Genomic DNA, 13,764 nt, shown 5'->3' with positions numbered 1-13,764 from the left:
GATAGCTTTTGGTGTGTTAAAGGCAAATCTTTAAAACTGGCAGTCTGTGACTCAGAAAACACAAATCTTTCCTGTGACTGACAATGGGAGAGTGGAAAGAATGCCTGAGGTGCACTCTGCAAGCAGATTGTTTATGCATGACATGATGGGAGGATGATCATATTTTCAGATAATGCAACCCTTGAACTAAACAGTTGACATAGTTTTTCTTCAGTTCAACAAAGTCTTATTTTAACATATGTGGAGGATGAACTTAAGTGCATCTCTTGACATGAAAACTGCATGCTTTTAACTTTTTTCCAACCAGTGTAGTTAAATCCTTCCAGCCACAGTACATTAAAATAAAATTCTGGTTGTATCAATACATGGGGCAATATTATGGGGATGAGGTTGGGGTGGGGTGTTGCTCCTCCCGCTCTCAGAAGCAAAATCAGCGTGGAGCTGACCAACTGTCGGCCAGTCTGTCCCACAATCAAATCAGGCTGCAGGTAGGTTAACTTAAGGCAGTATGGTGCTTCCACCCCTCACTGGGGGTGGGGTTTGGTGGTGGTGGTGGAAGGAGAAGAGGAGGGGGAATCCCGGCCTCGGGAGCTGCCAGGCAATTGCAATGGCTAGCAGCTCTATCAGACCTAGCAGAATCGAGAGTAATATTGGGCACTGTTGGGACAGCAATCAGAAACAATGAGGTGGCCCATGAATCCGGGAGCCAGGTAAGTTTGTGGGGTCTTTGGCAGGGTGGGTTTGGGCAATTTGAGGAGGCGGCAAGAGGATGGGGGTGGTATGTTTTATGGAGCAGGCAAGTAGAAAGAAAGGGGGGTATATCATCTTAGGAGGGCTGCCCCTCAATTCATCTTTCCCTCCCACCCTTTGGAAAAAGCTTTTAGAAAAGCAGGCTGCCCACTCCTGCCCAACTGCCTCTGCCAACCATTTTGTCTCATGGGCAGTGTAGCATCAGGATCAACTGGTCTGTTAACAAGCCCAATTGACTCTTGATTATTTATTTAGATATAGAACATTACAGCGCAGTACAGGCCCTTCGGCCCTCGATGTTGCGCCGATCAGTGAAACCAATTTAAAGCCCTTCTAACCTACACTATTCCAATATCATCCATATGTTTATCCAATGACCATTTAAATGCCCTTAATGTTGGCAGCTGGGCTGCCAATTTTGACGTCCACCCACCCACCCCTCATATTATTTTAACAGTTGTAAATTTGTATTGAAAAGTCGGCATGGTGGCACAGTGGTTAGCACTGCTACTTCACAGCGCCAGGGACCCGGGTTCGATTTCAGTCACAGGTGACTGTCTGTGTGGAGTTTGCACATTCTCCATGTGTCTGCATGGGTTTCCTCCGGGTGCTCCGGTTTCCTCCCACAGTCTGAAGATTAGGTTGATTGGCCATGATAAATTGCCCCTTAGTGTCAGGGGGATTAGCAGAGTGAATACGTGGGGTTACGGGATAGAGCCTCGGTGGGATTGTTGTCAGTGCAGGCTCGATGGGCCGAATGGCCTCCTTCTCCACTGTAAGGATTCTATGATTCTAAGTCACAGATTTAACAAAATACAAGTTAGATCATTGCCATTCACAAGATAATTATGGATGAAGAGGGCCATTCTGCTCATCTTAATTTTATCCATTCAGAAAAAGCTTAAAATCATCCCACTGTAGAACTGAATTGTTCTTAAATGATTCCAAGCTTCTTGTCTCCACTACGTGACGTGAATCTTCATTCTGAATACTAACATTTCCTAAGAACTGTCCTGGTATTTATCTTAAAATTTATTTTTCATTAGTTTAAAATTGCATTCCAGAGTTTTACTGTCTCAATTCAATTTAAAGTAATTGTTACGGATAGAGTTTATGAGAGTTCTGGTTATTCCTGATCAAAGCATTTTAGTATGTCAGATGTGTGGTTTCCTACACTCCAGACCAATGATTTGTCCCAATTTAAATGAGTTTTAGAAGCCAGCCAGTATGAATTCAAAAAATGAAGATTATTTATTAGCACACTTGCCCAGGAGGTGTAAAGCTGGGTGAAGTAGTGGCCAGGTGATATTGTCACTGAGCCCCAGGTTCGAACCCTATCATGGCAGATGGTGAAATATGAATTCCATAAAAATCTGCAATTAAAAAGTCTAAAGATGACCATTAAACAATTGTAAAAACCATCTGATTCACAGAAATCTGTCATCCTTACCTGATCTGACCTACACATGACCCCAGATCCACATCATGTGAATGACTCTTAAATGGTCTCAATTCAAGGGCAAATTATGGATGGGCAACAAATGCTGGTCAAGCCAGTGATGCCCACATTTCATGAATTCATAAAAACAAATCTCACATGAAAATCAGATACAGATGAAGAAAAAAAATCTGATTACTTTCTGGAATTATTCGAGTCTCTTTCATCACAGGTCTGTAGTTTCTTGGATGAATTGATGCTTTAGCTGGAGTGCAACTCCAGCAGAGCATTCTTAGTAAGCGTTGAGGCTTCTCTTTTTTTATTTATCTGTGTCACAAGTAGGCTTACATTAACACGGCAATGAAGTTACTGTGGAAATCCCCTCGTCGCCACACTCCGGCAAAAAAAGGTTCTGCTAAGAGAATGATTGAATTGCAGGAGGTCGGCTCTCTGGTGAACTTGGAGGGGACAGGTTTGGGGGTGGGCGAGTTCTCTCACTTTCATGGTAAGCTGTAAATTACCTTAACTGTGTAGCTGTTTTACAGCTGGTTCAATGGCATAGATGGTGTTTCTGATGGTATCTATTTCAGTAAAGCTTCTGCAGTTATGTTTTTAAAACAGCTAACAAACATGGCCACCTTACACATGTGACCGGTTACAAGTCCTCTTCCAGATAATGTGGCATGTTGGACTGGTAAACATCTTGTGTTGTAGTTTTCCATACCCTTGAGAGTCTCAGACAGCCATGGTCTGTGGGTTTGGAATACAATGAAAGGTCAATGAAATCTATTTCGTATTCATCTAGCACCCATTGAGTTTCAATATTTCTACTGTTCATGGTTCTTTCTGTTGATAGTCCATCCTTAACAAAAGGGATGCAGGCATTTACAAGTGGTTGTGATTGTCCATGTTTTAATTAGGTATTTGCTTGATTTTCCTGATTGTCTGGAGCTGGATGTCACCAAGTCAAATGATATGCTACAGCTACCTTAAACAGTTTTTGATGTCCATGTCTAAAAAGATAGCTTCAGAGTTTTTAACATCTTCATACCTGTACTGGACATGACAGAATATTCAGCTTTAAATTTCCTATTTCCTTAGCAATTTTATGTACCTCTGCAAGGTCATCTCCTCGTGTCCTCCTTCCCAGACTTCCAGTCTTTCCTCAAATCTCAAAGCATTGAGACTCCGGGATTAGCCTGTAGCTCTTCTCCATACCACCTCCAGTGCCTCAATTCTGCCTTGTGCCCTGATAGCTATAACTGGATGCAATATTCAAGGCGCGGTCTGACACGCTATACATTGAACATATTTTCATCTCACTTATATTCTACTGCCCTGGTTATGCTGTTCAACATTGTATTTGCTTTGTTGACTGCCATTCTGCATTGTTTGAATATGTTGACCCTGCTGGATTCTGTACTTGTTTTAACTTTATGTTTAGTTATACCATCATTCACAATGTGTATGTGTAACTTCTTCCTTACACGTGCAGGACAAATGTGAGCTAATGCATTTTGGAAGGTCTAACACAGATAGGAAATATACAGTAAATGCTAGAACCCTTAGGAGTATTGATAGGGATCTGGGTGTACAGGTACACAGGTCACTGAAAGTGGCAACGCAGGTGGAGAAGGTAGTCAAGAAGGCATACGGCATGCTTGCCTTCATCGGCCGGGGTATTGAGTTTAAAAATTGGCAACTCATGTTGCAGCTTTATAGAACCTTAGTTAGGCCGCACTTGGGATATAGTGTTCATTTCTGGTCGCCACACTACCAGAAGGATGGGGAGGCTTAGGAGAGGGTACAGAAAAGATTTACCAGGATGTTGCCTGGTATGGAGGGCATTAGCTATGAGGAGTGGTTGGAGAAACTTGGTTTGTTCTCACTGGAGCGACGGAGGTTGAGGGGAGACCTGATAGAAGTCTACAAGATTATGAGAGGCATGGACAGAGTGGATAGTCAGAAGCTTTTTCCCAGGGCAGAAGAGTCAATTACTAGGGGGGCATAGGTTTAAGGTGCGAGGGGCAGGGTTTAAAAGAGATGTACAAGGCAGATTTTTTACACAGAGTGGTGGGTGCCTGGAACTCGTTGTCGGGGAGGTAGTGGAAGCGGATACGGTAGTGACTTTTAAGGGGCGTCTTGACAAGTACATGAATGAGATGGGAATAGAGGGATATGGTCCCCGGAAGGGTAGGGGGTTTAGTTAAGTTGGGCAGCATGGTCGGTGCAGGCTTGGAGGGTCCTGTGCTGTAATTTTCTTTGTTCTTTAAAATTGCCTAAATTAAATTCCATCTGCCACTAGTATATTTTGTCCAATGTGCTTTATTATTTAGAAGTTTTCTCCTTTGATTCCACTGCCTGTCTATCATCTGCAAATTTGACTAATCTGCATCGAGGTTTATGTAAACCTGAAACAGTTGTGGTTCCAATATTGCACCTGAGGATACACCAAATCAGTACTTCTTCCAACATCAACATAACTCCTCTCTGGAATTCTTCTTGCTTCTTTCTCATTGACAACTCCTTATCCAATTGGTTGCTTGGTAATACAGAACTTGAGTATTGCTGGAAAAAGAGACATTCTATCAAAGGTAAATGAATTTCATTGTTGGTGAGATGCCAGGTACCTAGGGCATATGTCCCAAAGACTTGTGGATCATACAAACTGCCCATTTCTTCAGCAATGGGCAGAGTCCTCAACCAACATGTGCTGGCAAAACTCAGAACATAATGATCTAATTCCGTGATTGGGCGGCACTTGCTGAAAAATCTCAAATATGCAAAGATTTACACTAATAACCAATTTAAGATTATCACTTGGTCTTGCAATGTAGCTCACTGACACTTGCTAGAGGCTACAGATATTCACATGCAGGGACCTGTCCACTGCAGGAAAAAGGAGTATGCCCAGGCATTGCACACTTTTTGAATAAACAAGAGCATGAGGGACAATAGCTCTCTGGTGCATTTGCCATGGTAACAGCTCAAGCAATCAGCATCCCTTTTCGCATGCAATATAACTTACTGCTCCCTTTGAAATTTGACATTCTTGCATTTGTCCTGATTATTGCAAGATGAAAAGTTTCAACAGCATCTCTCAGTTTTCAGCAATGCTCAATTTCTTATGCATTCCCAAATTTTACTCTGTGACGTGTATTTAATGTCCATGTGGAGTTTTTGAAAAATATATTTTAGGAACCTAGACAAACTAAGTTAGTTGAACAGAGCTTCCTTTCTGAATCTTTGAGAGGTCACATAACACCAGGTTATAGTCAACAGGTTTGTGTGAAATCATAAGCTTTCGGAGATCTGCTCCTTCGTCAGGTGAATCTATGTTAATTGTTGTTTATCGTACATTTTAACTAGTTCTCGTTTTGTGATCAAGCAAGCTCATTTGCTTCTTTTAATAGTACTTATCATTAATGGAGAAGCTGGCTGGTCAGAATTAAGCCATTTCCTTCTTCCCCCATCGAATGGAGACATTGAAGAATACCAGTTACAATGGATATGTGAAAACAGGCAAAATTGATTTGCAGGAGACGATGGCCCAGATTTTTATAGGGACTCGTATCACTGAAATGGCACATCTGTGTCTTGGGGACTCGTGAATGACGCAAAAGAGGACATTTATGTAGCAAGTGACTTACCATTAGTAATTCTACTCCATGGTTTCCTCAGACTTTTGCAACACTCTGTCACTAAACTTGCCAGAAACAGTTAAAAAGTCACCATAACCTGCCCCATTAAAATCAACGGTGAACATAATTTTCTTGTTTTTAAGCTGATTTTCATACTTCTTCCATTTAAGACTTTAAAACAACAGTCTAAGTGGCCTGGCACATAGCATGATTTATTGCTTCAAAATTAGAATAGAGAGATAAAATAAAATCGATCTGAATGAAGAGTCAGCAGAAGGACTGTGATCAGTAATCATTGGCAACACAATCCTGGTCCAACAATTTCTTAGCAAAGAAATTATGCCTTTGGCAGGATTTAGTTGCCCACTTCAGTACTCAAGCATATTCAACAATTACACTATCCACAGTTACACAAAACAATCGTACATCTATTCTGAATATACGAATAATATCCATTCTTTCCAGATATGAGCATACTGTTAATTTTCTAATTTATCCTTGAAACATGAAGTTTATCTGAACTGGTTGATAAGTACATTGCTCTATAAATGGCATGTTTTAAACTTACATTTACAAACAAACATTTACCTTTTAAAGCAAAATGAGCTGGATTATGAAGAGAGGTATCTCACTGGAGAAAATCTTCGGCATCACGATCAGTGATTACATACATGCATTGTAACTGTGAGCACAATTCCAGATATTTGTTTGTGGATTTGGCTCATGAATTATGCGGATTACAGGATAAGAAAGGGAAGGCATCCTCCATGACAATGCAGTAATATGATTCTAAAGTAAATCTTGTACAAGTCCAAGGATCTTAATATTAAAATCTCACAACCCTGACCATTTTTTCAGCTCTCCTTTGGAGTATAGAACTCTAATTACTAGATTTCTGATGAGATAAGACTTTCATCAGAAGTCTGTTGAAACTTGACTCAACTGTAGTAGCTTTGATGCTGTTGATGATTTGGGGCATTGCTTAGCTGACATTGAAAGTACCAAGTGGGCCAGGACAGTAAATGGGTTTCCTCCGAATGCTCCGGTTTCCTCCCACAATCCAAAGATATGCGGGTTAGGTTGATTGGCTATGCTAAATTGCCCCTTAGTGTCAGGGGGACTAGCTGGGTAAATACATGGAGTTACGGGGATAGGGCCTGGGTGGGATTGTTGTCAGTTGCAGGCTCGATGGGCCAAATGGCTTCCTTCTGTAGTGCAGAATTCTATGATTATGCTAACCATTTGGTTTGACTGCATCCCATAGCAACTGGAGGTCATTATCACTTTATTCATTCTCTTTAAAAGCTAACAACAAGTCATAACAAAAGGAAGAGATTGGTGACAAATGGTGGAGCTCAATCCTTTGCTTTTTCATACCTTATGGAATGGGCATTTTTTGGGGAAGGCAATTCCCCAAATTGAGAGGACTGTTGACATACAAATGGAAATTCAGGTGGCAACTACTAATGTCATTATACTCATAATAGATAATACAGTGTCAGAAACCAAAACCCTCATGTCACGCCTACTGAATGCAACATGCAAACTCAGCAGCTCAGGAATCAATTTTAATGTCTCTGCTGCTCCTAGAGACTTGGCCAAGGAAAAAGCAGAGGAAGAATAATCAGGCATCTCTGCAGCCAGCTTACCAACACTTCAGAGTATGTGCCAAAAACTCCAGGTGGAATTTTCCCCAAGTCTCTTCCTGCCAAGTGAGATTTTATGTTTATTTGATTTATTGTTACATGTATTAGCATACAGTGAAAGTTATTGTTTCTTGCGTGCTATGCAGACAAAGCATACCGTACATAGAGAAAGAAAGGAGAGAATGCAGAATGTAATGTTACAGTCATAGCTAGGGTGTAGAGAAAGTTCAAGTTAATGCAAGGTAGGTCCATTCAAAAGTCTGATGGCAGCAGGGAAGAACCAGTTTTTGAGTCAGTTGGTACATGACCTCAGGCTTGTCTTTTTCCTGATGGAAGAAGGTGGAAGAGAGCATGTCTGGGGTACGTGGGGTCCTTGATTATGCTGGCTGCTTTACTGAAGCAGTGGGAAGCGTAGACAGAGTCGATGAATGGGAAAGCTGGTGTGCGTGATGGACTGGGCTTTGTTCAGAACGCTTTGTATTTTCTTGCAATCTTGAACAGAGCAGGAGCCATACCAAGCTGTGATACAGCCAGAAAGAATGCTTTCTATGGTGCATCTGTAAAAGTTGGTGAGAGTTGGAGCAGACATGCCAAATTTCCTTCACCTCCTGAGAAAGTAGAGGCGTTGGTGGACTTTTTTTTTAACTATAGTGTTGGCATGGGGGGACCAGGACAGGTTGTTGGTGATCTGGACACCTAAAAACTTGAACTGTACAGGACCTTGGTGAGACCACATTTGGAATATTGTGTGCAGTTCTGGTCACCTCACTATAAGAAGGATGTGGAAGCGCTGGAAAGAGTGCAGAGGAGATTTACCAGGATGCTGCCTGGTTTGGAGGGTAGGTCTTATGAGGAAAGGTTGAGGGATCTAGGGCTGTTCTCTCTGGAGCGGAGGAGGCTGAGGGGAGACGTAATAGAGGTTTATAAAATGATGAAGGGGATAGATAGAGTGAACGTTCAAAGACTATTTCCTCGGGTGGAGGGAGCTATTACAAGGAGGCATAACTATAGGGTTCATGGTGGGAGATATAGGAAGGATATCAGAGGTAGGTTCTTTATGCAGAGAGTGGTTGGGGTGTGGAATGGACTGCCTGCAGTGATAGTGGAGTCAGACACTTTAGGAACATTTAAGCGGTTATTGGATAGGCACACGGAGCACACCAGGATGATAGGGAGTGGGATAGTTTGATCTTGGTTTCAGATAAAGCTCGGCACAACATCATGGGCCGAAGGGCCTGTTCTGTGCTGTACTGTTCTATGTTCTAAGCTCTCGATCATTTCTACTTCGTCCCCATTGATGTTCTCCACTATGTTTCCTGAAGTCGATGACTATCTCCTTCATTTTGTTGACATTGAGGGAGATTATTGTCGTCAAATCAAATAAATTGTGTAAATGATAACAGGCAGCTCGCTGATCATGGGACAGGAAACCCACCAACTCCTAAATGGAACCATGGAAGAGGTTAACAATCGGGGTGGCATTAGGGACATGGAGAGCCTGAGAAGACTGTTGTTGGGTCAGGTGAAAGATTCATACACCACTAGGTCTCACATAAAGGCATGCCATGGAATTATTTTAAGTATTTCCTGAGAAGCCAGTGGCAGCCTGTTAAAGTGCATGCTCCACCCAGTGGAACACTGAAATTGCAAGGTTAAATATTTAATCAAAGTTTTTTTGGTTGATATTCATCCCGACCCACTGCTGCACCGCAACACAAGACTCTGCTCTACAGGCTATTTCCAGGGATGCCATCAGGCAACCATCAACTGCTGCCGGAGGACCATGAACTCAGTAAAAGACCCTCTTTGATCTTCCCAAAACTTGTGTTCTCTTACAGTGGAAAGAATTGGGGTCTGCCTACTACCAAGCTGCAGGAGTATGAGTGAGAGAGTAAAGCTTGGGACAGCCTCTACAAAGACTGAATGGGGAAAGGCCACAATCTTAAGACCTGCCTGCCATAGTATACCGAGGGACTGGAAACTGTAGAACACCTCAGGCTGTATGCTTGAAATGAATCTATATTGTAAATATCACGAGTATTACAATTGTATTCAGGCACCTTTGGAGAAAAATTGAATTTCATTGCACTTTTAATGTCCAATTTAAAATATTTTGGAATGTACTTCTACAAATTTTGTGAATCAAGTACCTTTTTTGGAAAAAATGCATTGTTAAATATTTTATTGCACCTATTGCAAGCACGAACGCCGACTGCCCATTTCTAGGCCTGCTCAAGAAAGCAATCTGGAAGATCTCTGGCAACAAGCATCCAGTACTTCTTAAAAAATGCCTGTCATCGAATTTTCCACAGTGCAGTGGGCAGGTGAAATAGCCCACAAAACATATATGCAAGCACCAGAGAGACTGACTATATGCAGCAGACTCAATTGGAGGACTCCAGCATCCCCTCTCGGACACACAACTCTGAGCTGCCCTGCACTGCAGTTCATCCTTGAGCAAGTGGCACCTCCACACAAATTTACACCAGAACCCCCTATAAATTAGCTCCAAAGTCAATCTGTTTCTGCTATCAATACATCGAACACTGCCATTGGGTGGTTGTCTCTTTCAGCCTCCAAGTGATTGTTTCTATGATACAGATAAGTTATGTCTCAGGGCTTCACTGATTCCACAGGTATTAATTGTCCTGCTTTTCTGCATATTTCTGTATACAGACTGGATTCATTTCCTTTCCCTTCAGTTAGAATAGAACCCTACAGTGCAGAAGGAGGCCATTTGGCCCATCGAGTCTGCACCGACCACAAACCCACCCAGGCCCTATCCCCATTTACCCCAGCTAGTCCCCCTGGCACTAAGGGGCAATTTAGCATGGCCAATCCACCTAACCCGCACATCTTTGGACTGTGGGAGGAAACCGGAGCACTCGGAGGAAACCCACGCAGACGCGGGAAGAATGTGCAAACTCCACACAGACAGTGACCCAAGCCAGGAATTAAACCCGGGTCCCTGGCACTGTGAGGCAGCAGTGCTAACCACTGTGCCACCTGTATTGTTGGTCACACAAGGCCAGTGCCTGGTAGCAGTAGCATGGCAGACGTGGTCAGTTGGTGTTGTCGCTCAGGAGAACAGTACAAGTGATTGTTCTCAAGCATGCCTGTGCACATGGTCAAAAGGACTTGAGGCTTTGCCACCCACACAGGGATAGAAATGTAATGAATGATATAGTTAGAGTGGGGAAGGAGCAGAATGGAAGGTTAGGGATAGGTCAGAGCTAAGAAGAGATTGACAAAGATGTCATGGACATTAGACAAAGTGATGTTAATGGTGGCAATAAGGCCTGAAGTGCTAATGGTAGCATAAAGGTAAGATAGTGGAATGTGTTAATAGGAGAACAAAGGTCAGTGCTCAGTGAAAACAAAACTAAAGGCAATCTATCTTTCTATCCATCAATCTTTGTTTGTCCCTTTTCAGTCCTGTAGAGGAGTCAGATGGACTTGAAACATTAACTTTGTTTTTCCCTCCACAGATGCTGCCAGACCTGTTTATCCAGCATTTTGTGTTTTTATTTCAGGTTTCCAGCAGTATCTGCAGTATTTTGCTTTTATTTACACATGGTTGCAAACTGCAGATAAAGGCAAAATATTGTGGACGCTGAAATCTGAAACAAGAACAGAAAATGCTGGAAAATCTCAGATCTCAGGTCGAAACATTGGCTCTATTCTCTCTACACAGATGCTGTCAGACCTGCTGAGATTTTCCCGCATTTTTTGTTTTTGTTGCAACCTGCAGAACTTTGCTGCCATGAGATGAGGCTGTTATGGAGACACAGCAGGCGGCTACTTCACACATACCTGTCATTCAGCAGGCACCTAGGAGAAGCATTAGATCAAGAGTTCAAACATCACAGATTGGCACCAAGGGCAATTATCCTGGTAAAGGTGCATTTATACACAATGCAAGGCAAAATAAATAATATAAATAAAGGATATTAAATAATTATAAATAATGTAGTGGTAGAACTCAAGTTGATTCACACAGCCATTGTATTTGCTAGATTGTAGACGCAGCCTTTGATAATTTAGAATGAATGGGAGCTCTGCTTGCTGATGCAGACAGAGAAGCAACTATAGGTAACAGCGCTTTTGAGGTGGGGAGGAGAAAATGTTGACAGAACTATTAATACACTGGTCAGCAAGCATCTAGTACATGACAGCCCTTTTCAGGTTGCCCACTACCTTGGCTCCTTTCCTCATCAGGCAAGGTAAAGTTGTACAGTGGGCAACACACACGCCAACACTTTTTGCTTTCGTACACTAGAGCATGAGACTAATCCAGGCATCTGAAGAACAATTTATTAAGTGGGTGTTGGGAAAGAATACAGGTACCAGTCACAGCTGAGAGGGCAATCCTGATCTTCCAGGAGCCAGTCAAGGCTTCCTTAACTAAAGAATACTGGCACAGTGGATTGCCTTTAAATGAAGGCATCATATGAGCTGCCTGAGAGTGAGCACTTGTAGAATCATAGAATCCCTACAGTGCAGGAGGCGGCCAGTCGACCCATCGGGTCCACACCGACCACAATCCCCACCCAGGCCTTATTCCCGTAACCCCATATATTTACCCTGCTAATCCCCCTGACTCTAGAGTCAATTTATCATGGCCAATCAATCTAACCCGCACATCTTTGGAGTGTGGGAGGAAACCGGAGCACCCGGAGGAAACCCATGCAGACACGGGGAGAATGTGCAAACTCCACACAGACAGTGATCCGAGGCCGGAATTGAACCTGGGTGCTGTGAGGCAGCAATGCTAACCACTGTGCCACTTGTGTGCATGATGAAATGCTGCTGATCATAAACAAGGTGAACATTCAATCATTGTTATTCCTTCATGTTGACATACTTTAAATGGGATTGTTCAAATGAGCGCATGTATCCACCTGGATGCAAACTGAAACCCTGCCATTGTAAAATTGTGGTTCTTTGATATACTGCCATATGTTTGCATGGAATAAACTGGTTTGTTTGAAAATACTTTTATTTATAGTGTTTTTCAGTCTATGTAGTAGTTTTTTGAAGCATAGTCACCCTTGTAATGTGGGAAATGCATTAGCCAATTTGTTGTCAGCAAGCTTACAAGTAGCATGCAATAACAGTCTGTTTTTTGTGATGTTTATTGAAGCATAAATATTGGCCAGGACACCAGAGGTAATTCCCCCTGCTCTTCTTTGTAACAGTGCCATGGGATCTTTTATGTTCATCTGAGAAGGCAGCCCTGGCCTCGTTTTAACGTATCAAAACTAGCAACTCTAATGTTGCAACACTCGTGTTTGCTGCACTGGTGTATCAGCCTTGATTTGTGTGTTCGAGTCCTGGAGTGGGTCTGGAACCTTAGGTCGAAGAGGTGAGTGCGCTACTGACTGAGCTACGAGCTTACACTTTTATCAAACAATTAATTTTTGATTTGATTTATGCACATATATATAATTGATTGGGGAATGTTACTGATGTTCCCAGTAGCATGTTTAGCATGTTCCCACTATATACCTGTTCATGGCAATTATGACCTTTACACCATTTGGTAGACTAGCATCTGTGATGGTCAACTGTGGATCATGTTGAATGTGACAAAACTCATTGAATGTTGTGATGTGCAATCTTTACAAGCATTGTTGCAGACCTTTTTCTAATAAAAGCAATAGATAGATTTAGATCACAGATCTACAATAGCCAAGAGTATTAAAGGAGCTAGAGCCAAGGCAAGTGGCTAGAGGTACAATACAGATCAGCCATGCTCTCATTGAATGGAGAAACAAGTTTGAGGGACTGAAGTGTCCCCTGCTCCCTGGGACACTTCGCAAACGTTTCCAACTCAGGTTAGGGTCAGAGACTCTGATGTAAGAATCTGGATAGTTACCCTGGAAATGTCAAGGCAGAAAAATCCTAGGTCACCCTGTATGTTCTGAAGGGTGAAATTGCATGGATGGGATTCCCTCCAGGTTCCCACCTGCCTCAACCTGTTGTGATTTTAACCTGGGGTGGCAGAGCCTCAGACAGGAAGCCCACCCCTTGCTCAATTAATTGGCCACATAAGGGCAATTTGCATTCCAGCCTCAATTTTTAGTCTGGTGGGTTGGTGACAGTTCAGGTGGGGAAGACTGGGATAAAAATCAAATTTTCAATCTTGGGTGGGAAGGGGGATTATTGGGGGGGGGGGGGGGGGGCAGTGCTCCACCATAATGGCTTTCTGAATGCCAACTGAAGAGTCAACATGGAACACATCTCTGCCAACTTCAGCAGTAAGAAGTCTCACAACACCAGGTTAAAG

This window comes from Mustelus asterias, chromosome 2 (genome assembly GCF_964213995.1).
Source record: "Mustelus asterias chromosome 2, sMusAst1.hap1.1, whole genome shotgun sequence".
NCBI lineage: Eukaryota > Metazoa > Chordata > Chondrichthyes > Carcharhiniformes > Triakidae > Mustelus > Mustelus asterias.
Note: the sequence above shows the minus strand (reverse complement) of the source record.